This window comes from Passer montanus, unplaced genomic scaffold (assembly GCF_014805655.1).
Source record: "Passer montanus isolate IOZ18808 unplaced genomic scaffold, ASM1480565v1 scaffold21, whole genome shotgun sequence".
In the NCBI taxonomy this organism is placed as follows: Eukaryota; Metazoa; Chordata; class Aves; order Passeriformes; family Passeridae; genus Passer; species Passer montanus.
In genome coordinates, this window is record NW_024366703.1 from 11,097,986 (window position 1) to 11,109,666 (window position 11,681).

The following is an 11,681-nucleotide window of genomic DNA, read 5'->3' on the forward strand; positions in this document are numbered from 1 at the left end:
ATTCACTGGATTTAAACATTTTCAAGTGTTTACAACCACATCTCCTCCCCAGAGGGATCTCTGAGCTGCAGTGCTTGCTGTATTGTCTTTGGCGAGCTCCATAGAGTTCCTGAATTTATGTGCTTAAAAATCAATGAGCCTTGGTTAGACAAGAACCCAAATGCTGTGACTCCATCCCTAGGATTTCACAGGGATTCTGAGAGATATAAATAAACCTTGGTTTTGTAGCCTTTAGAACCTCTATCAAAAACTTTAAAGTCAATTTAAAATTATGAGCCAGATACGCCATGAGAATCACACTTTAAAACATAGGTCATCTTTATGTGGTAAGGTGTGAGATGCTATTTAATTAAATGAATTGTAATCTTCTGCAGCCTCTGCTAGCCAACAAGAGCTAGTGACAGAGCAGGTAATGAGAAGCCTGGTTGTATAAATACCATCATTCAGATCTGGGCTCTTCTGTGCCATGCAGGTCTCTTGTCCAGCTTGCTCCCCGGGGCAGCTGGTGGCAAACACGGGTGTGCAGATATGTCCACAGCCCAGCCCATCCCCTCCACTCAGCATGCATGCCAGCTTTCTCCTCCATGGACTTCAGAGCTCCCCAAAGGCCTGGTCAGGCTCTCTGAAAGTGAAATTAGCAGAGTTTGGCCTCATGCTTAAAATACAGCCCAGCCATACCAAAAGGAGTCCCTGGGACCCCCTCATTTGGTGTGGGCCACATGGACGAAGTCCTCATCACAGGCTCTCTTTGTTGCAGTATTTTGTGTCAAGCTAAAGCAAGCAGGAATCTTCCTTCTCCTTTGAAAGAGATGTAAAAGAGGCATGGAGAGATGGAAGAAACAACCAGAAGAATCCAGAGAGACAGAAAGTCAAGAGAGAGAAAGAAAGAGACTGAGAGGGAGAAAGGTGAAAGAAAGAGCTGTCTCAACAGTCAAGGGAACAGGTGGTGTGTCATCTCCCTCTCAGTATAAAGAGGTTGTGTGGGAAGAGGGATATGACAGATAATATATCAAAGGAAATGAATTGCAGGATTAAGATCTTGACTTTGCTTTGTCAAATTTGCAGGTGATTATTGTATAACTCTCTGCAGCTCCTCTCAGTGATGGAAATACTCTTCAGATCCTCACGACACAGAATCACTGGTAAAAGCAACAGCTTTTCAGAGAGATGCTTACCTAAAGTAGCAGAAGGCTTCTTAAATATCCTTCAGGCTTCTTCCAATAGTGTTACACATTCTGTGTAATCTCTATGTTCTTGAGATGTATTTGTCTCCTGACAAAATAAACCTTGAGATATATTTTCCAGGCTGACAGTAAAATTTGAGCTCAAAAAAAATACATTGGGAATCTCTGAAGTAAAATTTCATTAAAATTTATAATTTTCAATTTGGTATTGTAATAACCACAATTTAGAACTATTTTTTGATATTGAGAACCAATGATAAATCCTGGGCACAAACAATGCATAAGACCTTCATAGATAAAGATTTGTACTCAGAAAGTACTTCACCTTTTTTTAATATTACAGATGGTCAAATGAAGATAGAACTTTTGTCCTGCAAGTCAAGTATCTTTGATATTCATATTATGTAATAGATATGGTATCCTTTGAGGTGTCCTCAGAGTTTCAGGTCCTAAAAACTTGAGCTTTCCCCTGGGAAACGAAATAAATATCAAAAACCCATTAGAGGATTGTGTCCAATAAGACCAACCCCTCTCCGGGGCTAGCTGTGAGAGTCTGGAGGGAAAAGTAGGTTTTGCTAACCTATCTGAAAAGGCTCCCAAACGCTGTAGCATAAAATATTAAAGGAAATTTATAACTACATCTCCCTTTCCCACCTGGCCTTTCCCCAACCCTTAGAGTTCATCATTCAGGGCTTTAAAATGGTAAAAGAAAAAGTTAAAAATGGAGACAAAATCAAACCAAAACAAACCTCTTAAAAACAAACTCAGATCCAAGAGATCACTCTTGCCCTCCAAATCAGGGAAATTCACACCTCATTGCCACCAACGGGGATTCCAGACAAGGCATATCCAAATGGGACCAAAGTTATTTGAATGAAAAATTCAGCCATCCTCTTTCCTCTGCCTTCCTCCATCAGCTCCCCGAAGTGACAAGCAGCAAGAAACCTCTTCGGCCTTGCAACGTTTGAAGTGAAACTTTTTGGGAAATACTGAAAGTCACTCACAGTCCCAAGGGAATGGTGATCCATTTTTTTCCACTCTCCCTTCTTTGTAGTTTGCTTTCCCCTATATACTTTTTTTTTCCCCTTCTTACTGCAGCTTTTCTGATCACAGTATCACAGTGACTTTATCGCCGTCACCTCCTCATTGTGAACCAGCCCATCCCTTGGAGGCAGAGAGCTATTGTGGAGGTGGTAAGTAATTTGTTTTGTTCAATGGATTTCTTGTTATGCATGCATGCAAAGCCACTTTTATCTCACATTTAAATTTGTGTTTTCCCTCTTATGATTGGTTTTGTGACATCAAAAAGATTTCAGCATCTTCAAAAAATCAAGAAGAACAAACTCTTAGAAAAATAAAATAAAAATAAAAAGAAATCCTTCCTAATATACCCAGTATTTCAGTACAGCTTTAGAAAAGAAGAGATTCACTTGGGATACTGGCTACTAACGACTATGGAAATAAGCCTGATTTTTTGATCTCTAGGCCCAAACATTATTCATTTTTTTTCTTAGCCTCAAACAATGTCTTCAGATAGCCCAGGTAAAAGCAAGCCAGAAACAAAACAACATCATAGCGGAATTGCTTTATGCAGATACTTTCAGCTACACTACACAACTCGCATTGTCTTTGAACCCAGTGTGATGAGAGAATGATTTGAGACTCCAGGGACAACTCCTGGATATGTTTTTACTTCAGCACACTGTAGTGAGACAGAAATCCTTGGCTTAAGAAATGTGTTCAGCAATCTTCTGCATTTGGGGGGTGTTTATTTCTGTCTCTCTAGTAACTCTTTGGACAATGCTGAGAGCTGAGGTCAAAGAGCAGACACACTGTACTTATGAGGTTATGGAGACTCTTTTTAACCTTTAAGAAAATATTTTGTCCATGCTTACTGGGTGGCTGAGAGTAGGGGTGGGAAAATCCAAGCAAATCCTTCTCATAACCAGGATAAGTGGCTATAATTGTAAAGCTGTTTTTTGGGAAAGGAGACACGTATATTCTTTGATTTTCATTCATGTGCCTACTTTTCTAACACATTAATCAATTTACTTCTTCAGAATTGGTTAAAATTTGCTTAAATATCTGCCATGAATTGAAATATTGAACCTCAGTACAAGTGAATTGCACACAGCCTGTGGACTCTGACATGCAGGACCCAGATTTTTAGATTCAAGTAACTCCAGGAGAGAACAACAGTCCATAGAATGGCTTTCAGAGGTTTTCTTAGAAATTACATCATAAACTGTTTGGAACATTTATCTACAGTTCAATTTGTTTCTGTAAAATTCAGACTCTTTCTAGAAGCAACTGAACAGCAAAGATTTTTTTTAAATTTGATCCTCTATGACATTTCCCATTCAAGACTCATTCTTTGATGAAGAGGTGTGGACCATAGGGCAAGGGATCTTCTCTGAAGCAGCAAGGCAAGGCACACAGCAGAGGCCCTGCTGCCTCCCAGGCATCCTGGCTCTCCAAGTCATGGTGAATAAGTGATGCTGCCTGGGACACGTGTGCTTTTAATACAATGTTCTGTAGTGTGGGAAAAAAAACCAGAACCCTGTCTTGCTGCAGATTTACAGTTATAAAGCTGGAGTCACTTTACTGACCAAAACAGAGCCCTCAGAAAAAAGAAAAAAAAAAAAAAGAAAAAAAAAGCAGGTAAAATTTAAGCATGAACATAACTTACATCTCACACTGTAGGAAAGGCCTAGGATGCAGAGACAGCCATCCTGCACCTTCAATAAAATCTTCTGTCCTAGATTTTTCCTAGGGCAGGGGATCTTCCTTGCCCCAAGGCGGGAAATACTACATTGCCATAACTGTGGCAGGAGCAGGGGACTCAGTTTCACAGCTGTTCATGTGAACCCACACCCACCTAGGGAACACATCTATCAGCATTTGGCCCAACACATTTGTTTGTTGGTGCTCAAAAAATGTACAAGAGGCATCACACAGTGCAAAACATTAAAACATTGTGTGACCTAAATTCTGTGTTGTGCACTTGCCATCCCCATTTTTAAATTGCCCACCATATCTAAAACAGCTACAGAAAATAGAAATCTCTGCAATAAACAAAAACTTTATTGAGAGTTAATTCCACTGCAAGGGTGCTTGTTTTAAAGCAACATGCAGGCTTTGCTATCCCAGCTATCTAACCCATGAGTGCTACTGGACCCAGAGCTACAGAGGTATCTAGGTGCCTGATTCTGGCAAATGTGTCCCTTTCTTTCCCAATGAAATCAGTTCTTCTGTTCTCAGCCCCTTTGTGAATGTGGACTGAAAGTATTAATTATCCTGAGGAAGGGATTTTGGGTACTGTGGGAGGCTTTCCACTGCCATGAATGCAAGCAGGACTGATTAGGAAGGTAATTTGAGGCCATTACCAGCAAAGGCAGGAGGAAGGAGGTCTTCTAGCAGGGCCTGAAACCTTCCCCCTCCAGCCCCATGTTCACTGCTGCCCTTGAATTTTAGGGGCTTTTCATTCTGGCAAATGTATTTTATGAACCTGATGTACACTTAGCTAGAACAATCCCACACTGGGATCCAATTTCAAACCCACAAAGGTTGATTTATCCTTTTTCAGGCTATGTACTCATTTGAACTAAAATTACCCTGCTGCCTGCCTTCTTGATAGCAATTACATCTAAAGAGAGAGAACCACTGAACTTCATGTATTGGTAATGGTCTTTCCATCTATATTTTTCCTTGGGGAAAAAGTTGTATGGGAAAATTAGACACATTAGCCTCAGAAAAATAGTGAACAAAAATACATATTTTATACTTTTAAAAAGTATCCTCATGCTACCAATTAGAGACATTATTTAATGCAGGTATTTTAGCATTATGGTGCCAGTCTGTATGTAAAACAGAACAAAATCATTTTTGATAGTTTTTTAAGGGCATCCTAAATACACTCAAGAATAGTACATTTTAATTTTCAATAATGCCAGCAGACTCAAGCATTCAGATTTTAGCATAACCAGCAGGAAAACTGTTTGATGTTTTAATTATGTCCCAGAAAATGCTGAATGTGTTATAAAAGAAATCTGAAGAGGGGAGGGGGGAAAAAAAGGTTTTTATTACTGCTCAAGAGGAAGGACGTTTTACAACATAGCATTAAAAATGTAAAATGGAATAAAAAAGAACTCAGATAGTCAAAACTTTGTCTGCAACAAAGTAGGCCAGAGAAGCACAATAATATGTCTGTTAGAAGCAGTCAGCAGTGAGAAGTGAGGGAGAACATTTACATAGACACAGGGCTGAAGGAAAGGAAAAGCCTTAAAATAAACCCAAAGTCTTTTAAATTATGTTTAAGACTAGCCAGAACCCGGTAACCATTCCCAACAAGGTGTCTCAGAGGATTTCAGAGTTCCTGATTAATGTGGTGACCTACTGCTCTCTGATGCAATGCAGTTAAAACCCAGCTGGGTATTCGCAGTCGGGATGGGGCTGTTGGGACTTCCTGGGGCTCTATCCTGCTGGCACTGGGGTCAGCCTCCGCAGCAAGGCTCAGGAAAGGTGTCCCCGAGGGAGGGGGAAAACGAGAACCTGAATTGCTGGGAATGAATTGAACCAGATGTAGAAAGCCCCAGCAATTCAAGCAGCGATAGGAAGTCGTGTGTCTGTGTCTGTGTCTGTATGTGTGTGTGTGTCTGTGTGTGTGTGTGTGTATGTGTGTGTTTAGCGGGGGAAATTGCCACGGTTAAACTCTTCCTGCCCTTGGCAGGTGGAGGAGGACAAGGGGGGACAGCACTGCCATGTCCCTTGTCCCCAGTGCAGGGTGGCAGAGCCACTGCAGGACGGGGCTGTTGAGGGATGTGGGCAGCCAAAGCCTTTCCTCTGCTCATCACACCCCTGGCACGCTGCCAGTCCTTGCATACCCATATATCCACAAATTCACTCATTTCTGGCACCCAGCTTTTTTGCCTTGCTACTACTGTGAGCTCCTTTAAGAAGGCAAAATCTTCCATTTGGTTCAGATATGTAATTTACGTTGTGTCTATACATTCTTATCCCAAAAACTTCAGATTTTTTAAAACATCAATACAGTGAATTTGTGTATGTATATTTATACCCACATGCATATACAACACATATGAAAGGCAGGTCTGTGATTGCACTACATAGATACATCTTAGTGCCATTGATGCTTTAAAAAAGCCAGCACAAAGCTTTCTGAGGCTATGGCTTGTTAAAAAAAAATAACCCTTTATTGATAAAATCATAAATTATGTATCTAAACAAAGCAAACAAAACAAGGCCTGTTTTATTATGTAGTTGATAATGTCAAAATGATGAAAGATTTTGGAGTCAGATGTCAATGAAACAGTGCTGTGAAACCACCTTGAGCAGAATGGTATTTCAAAATGTCCAGTGTCGTGCCTGGGTATTATGATATATGTTTCTTATTTACCATCTCAGTTCTTAGAGCTTCTGTGCTTTTGATATTTTGACTGTTTGCTTAAACTCTGTATGCAAAAACAAAGCTCAAATACAAAGCTGGAGTATTAAGATTAAAGAAGAACTAGGATTCCAAGATTAAAAAGGGAGATGAATGTCTCTTGTAAATGTAGAGTTAGTCTGATTTTAGAGGCTTTTTGGCAAAGATTAAAAAAACAAAAAACAAAAAAAAATCAGCATAGTAAAAGAAATAGTCCAAAACACCTTAAAAAGCACATGTAGTAGAAAAGTCTTCCTCCAGCTATAAATGAACCACACTCTGGTGCCTATGACAAAAGTTGTTGTTAGAGGGAGCAGGAAAGCCTCAAATGATGCAGTTTGAATGTATTTCCTTTATTGCACCCTATTCTCTTATGTCCTTTCCACTTGATTATAGCCTGAGGCATCCACAGAGGTGACAATTCGGAGAGCAGAGGCACGAGGGAGGCTCCTGCCCGAGCCCAGGCAGGTGCTGCCTGCCCAGGTGCAGTGTCCCTGCCCCTGTCACACACAGAGGTGTTTCCCAGGCTCCCGGAGACACAGACACCTCGGGAGAGCACCAGAGCCCCGGGCTGGTCCTCCCCACCCTCTCATCCCTCCTCCATCACAAGTGGAACTTGCTACCAAGAGAGCAGCCTGGCATTGTTATTCCATGCTGTAAACTTTCACCTTTTGAATAGTGTTTCCGTGTCTGTGTCAGGGCTGGGAGTCTAAGAGTTCAGGGAGACAAAAACTTGCTCGACAAGCAAAGGTTTTTCTTGAAAAAAAGAAGAGGAGAGGGAAAACATGCTTCAGATTCACGGGAATAGGTGAAAGTGACAGAGGCTTGAGACAAAGATCAGAGGTGATCCCGAAGGATTTGTTGCGGGAGGATGCTGGGAGAGGGACCTGCATCCTTCGGGCCGCCCTGCTGACCGCACACCGCGGGCGATGGAGCGCACCTGTCGCTGCAGCAGGGAGTGTGCTTCGGGTTCAATTGCTTCCTCTTTTGCTCATTGCCATTGTTTGCGCTTGCTTCTGGCCGGAGAGGAGGCGATGTTCCCCCTGCCGGGGCTGCTCCGTGCCTTCCCCCAGGTGATGCCGAGCAAACCCGGCTGCCCCGCACGGAGCCGAGCGTCAATCACCGGCCACTCCCGGGCTGCTTCTCACCTTCTCCTTCTGTGCGCTTCACCTTTGCTGACTCGTGAACCATGAAGTGTTTTCCAGAGGAGTACGTCCCTTTTGAAATGCACATTCTTAAAGTGCTGTACAGCATAAATGGACTTGTTTTTCTTAGCCACCTCTCACAGACAACTTAGAAGTAGACCACAGAGCTCCCCAGAGGTCTGCAGACCCCCGGGTTGAAAACTAAGACTCTAATGTTAATCCTTTCAGCTGCCCAGTCCAGGAAATGTGATTATTTTGCAACTGAAAGAACAGAGGCAAAGAAAGGTGATGCCAGAAAACAGGAATTTTGAAAGCTCTGCTCCCATCTAAGAGCACAGACACGGCTGGAAGTGAGGGGTGGTTTTCCTACACATCTTTCAGATGCTATTGAAATTACTCCCGAAATGTTTCCCTTTCATTAATTGTCTAAACTCACATCCATAGGTGCTAAATCCCTCTGACCTCAGAGCCCACCCCCCAGGAAAATCAGACCGATTTAGTGCTTTCTGCAGCAGTGGACGTAGCTGGGTGGTGAATGGAAACAGTGCCAGGTTTTGGATGAGATACTGAGATTTTAGAGGTAGCTGGTGTTCATAAATACTGGGAGCACGTCTCCACCTACTCTCCTGGGATTCCTCTCTCTTAAAGTGAGCACAGTTTGAACACTTTGATTCCCGCAAGTGTATTCAAATTAAATTTGGCATTCACAGATTTGTAGATTTTTGAGGCCAGGAGTGCATCCTTTTTTCACCCATTTTCCCCTGCATTCAGCCCAGTAACATGCATCTGACTAGAGCATAGCTTTTGTTTGATTAAAGCACATCTGCCAGAAAAGTGTTCAGACCTGATTTGAAGACATCAGGAGAGAGACTCCACCTCTTCCCTTGGTGGTTCATTCTAGTGGCTAATCACCCTCAATGTTAAATATTTGTGCCATTCTTGCTAGATTAAAGAGCATTTCAGTACGTGGCATTCCTATGAGATAATGCTTGCAATGAAGTAACCTTTTAATCTTCTTTTTGATAAATTAAACAGTGTGAGATCTTTAGGTTTTGCACTGTCAAACATTATCTACAGTCAGTAAATCATTTCTGTGGCTCTTTTCTGAGCCTCCTCCAATTTCATAATGACTTTTTTTAACATGACAACTGGATCCCACAGTCTACCATATGCTTGCCTGTGGTGTATTCTCTAACCTGCTTATTCTTTCCCTTACCAGGAGGGTGAGAATCATCCCACCTAATTGTAGCCAAACTAGAAGTTCTTGTATCTAAAAATCAGCAAAATTTCAGCTGATCTGCCAGGATGCCTCTGTAGTCACCAGAGACAGACAGACCTGAAGGTCAGGCTTTCCCATTTAGGTAATTTTGCTTCAGGGTGTATCAGAACACCTTTTCTTAGAATTATTCCCACCTTGCCAAGAGACTCATGTGCTGCAAGTGCCATCCCTGTAACACCAGCACTGTCTTTTGTCCCCCTGTTAGGCTCTCTGTTCTCCCATACCTGTAATCAGCAAAGACTTTGAGAGAGCAGGTCAGAAATGTTTTCAAAGAGAGCAAAATTTCCAAAAACAATTTGCAGACATGTTTTAATGTGGACATAATTTTCACTGAGCCTGATTCATATGCATGAGGCTATTGATGTTTACTAACCGAATCCACTCAAGAAAACATCAGCTAGTTGCAGACAGACTAGTACTAGTCATTGCAAAAATTTGTTAAGGAGAAATCCCATTCAGTGATGACTCTGTGTTGACAAGTGTATTTTGGAGATCTGCCAAGTAGCCAGCTCTTCACCCATTCATCCTGTGCCTTATCAGTTTTGCAAATACCAGTATTTCAATCAAAACAGTATGTGAATTAAACTTAACAGCAATTCCATAATTATCTTGCTTAAGAAATTCATTATAAAGTACCTCTAATCTTCATTTGCATTTTTCAGTCTTTTTTCTTATTCCTTTCAATTTATTTTGATTAATTGGCTCTTTTGAGCCAACTGCATATGTTCCTTGCTTGGACTCTCCTGTTTGTATCATTGGTGCAGCTGTAGGTGTCTAGTGACCACTGTCTTTCATGGCTGTAACTAATTAACTCCTGGCAGTCAGGAATGCTGCACTGAATCTGTACATTTCTCATAAAAGGAATTATCCTTTATAATTATTTTTCTCTCTGTCGTATTTTGTCAAGAAATCCAAGTAATGCTTTATTTAACAGCTGCATGAAACCTCTAGCTTATGCCTCCCAAATTGAGGACCCCCTAACAGTGCAATTGTTCCCCTTGCTGTGTTCCAGAGAGATTTTAAGGAGGAGCATGTCCTGTTTTCTGGTTTGATTTAGTGGTCTACAAAGTGTCCTACCACTACCTCTTCCTGAGCTTTCTGAGTCAGGTAGGTGATTGAAGAGGCACTCGAATTCCTGGTGCTCATCCTGGGCTCTTGATAGCTAGGAAACCAGATAATGGTGCTTTTACTGTTCATATTTCACCTCTTTTACCCTTTCTGTTGTTCCATAACAGGACGAGATGGCTGCAGGAAACAGCACCACAAAGTCAGCAGCATGAAGTGGATGATGATGTGGTGACATTTCCTGAAAGTCTTCTGCAGCTGGTATTTTGTGAAGGGTCTTGACAGTGTGACGGCATCCCGCAGCTCCCTGTGCATCTCCAGGTAAGTGCACAGTGTACCCACAGGCCAGCCAAATCACAGGATCAGAGGAGTCAAAGGCAGGAAAGGTCTGTTAGATCACAGAGCACATGTCCCTGACAGTGAGCACCGTCATTCTTGCTCCTGCACATGTCAGATCTCAAACTGAGACCACAGCTGATCTCAGCTGAAGGGCCAAAGGGAGCTGGATGCACTTTTTCTTCATTTTGTTTTGTTTCGGTTTTGAAACCTGGTGTTCTCAGTGGTTCAGAAAGACTTTCTGCTGTGTTCTCGTGGGTGGAAAGCTAAGCCCAACACTTGAGTCTGGTTGCTGTGCTGCCTGACTGGTGGTGAGTGTGGGTCAAAGCAACGCACTTTTTTTCCACCTTTCCCTGAGAGTGAGTCATGATGGACACTAATAAAGTGAGCCTTCTCTCCTCATCCAGACAAGTGGTTTTTTTTCTGCGAGAGCCTTTATAGAGTGCAGGCAGAAATCAATCCCCACACAAGCTATAGAAAAGAACCCAGTAACACCCAGGACTGTGAAACCTGTGGCACAAAAATCACAGTGATCAAAGTAAAATACTTTAATAGCTTTAGGCAAAAATACCTCCCAAACTGTGTTGTCTCTTTTTGACATCTCCTGCTGGTGCCTGGGACACAGCAGAGGAATGGGAAGGCAGCCATGCTGATGAACACCACAATGACAAGGACACACCTCTGAAGGAACAACATTTGGGCCCAGAGCTAAACAAGAAGGGTCGGAAAGAAGCAGGAGTGGGAAGGCTCAGCTGGTGTGAGAAGAGTGGATTGGAGAGTGAGCTGTGCTGTGGGTGAGAGATGGGAGCTGGGAGGAGGAGATAATTGCAGGGGAAGAAGGAGTGGGAGCCAGGGAGAGTGGCTATGGCTATAACTGAGAAAGGTTGGTGGAGAAGGATCAGAAGGAGCAAGGCAGGTATTGAATGTGTAGTGAGTGGATAGGAGCAGAGGGGCTGGCAGGGTGAAGGTAAGGAGGGGGATGGCAAAGCTGGAGTCAGATCTTTGTGAGCTTTGTGTAAGCCACAGCTCACCTCTGTTTCCTTCCCACTACACCCCATCTGGGGAGAGCACAGCCCTTCACAAAGCTGCTCTGGGAGTGGTGCTCAAAGACTCATTTGTCTGGGCTGGGTGAAGACAAGGCTGTGCTGACTCCTTGTCCTCTGACATCTCCAGCCTGCCGAGCTTTGGTGTCAGCAACCTGCCAGTTGTGCAGCAGAGCTGTTGTCGTG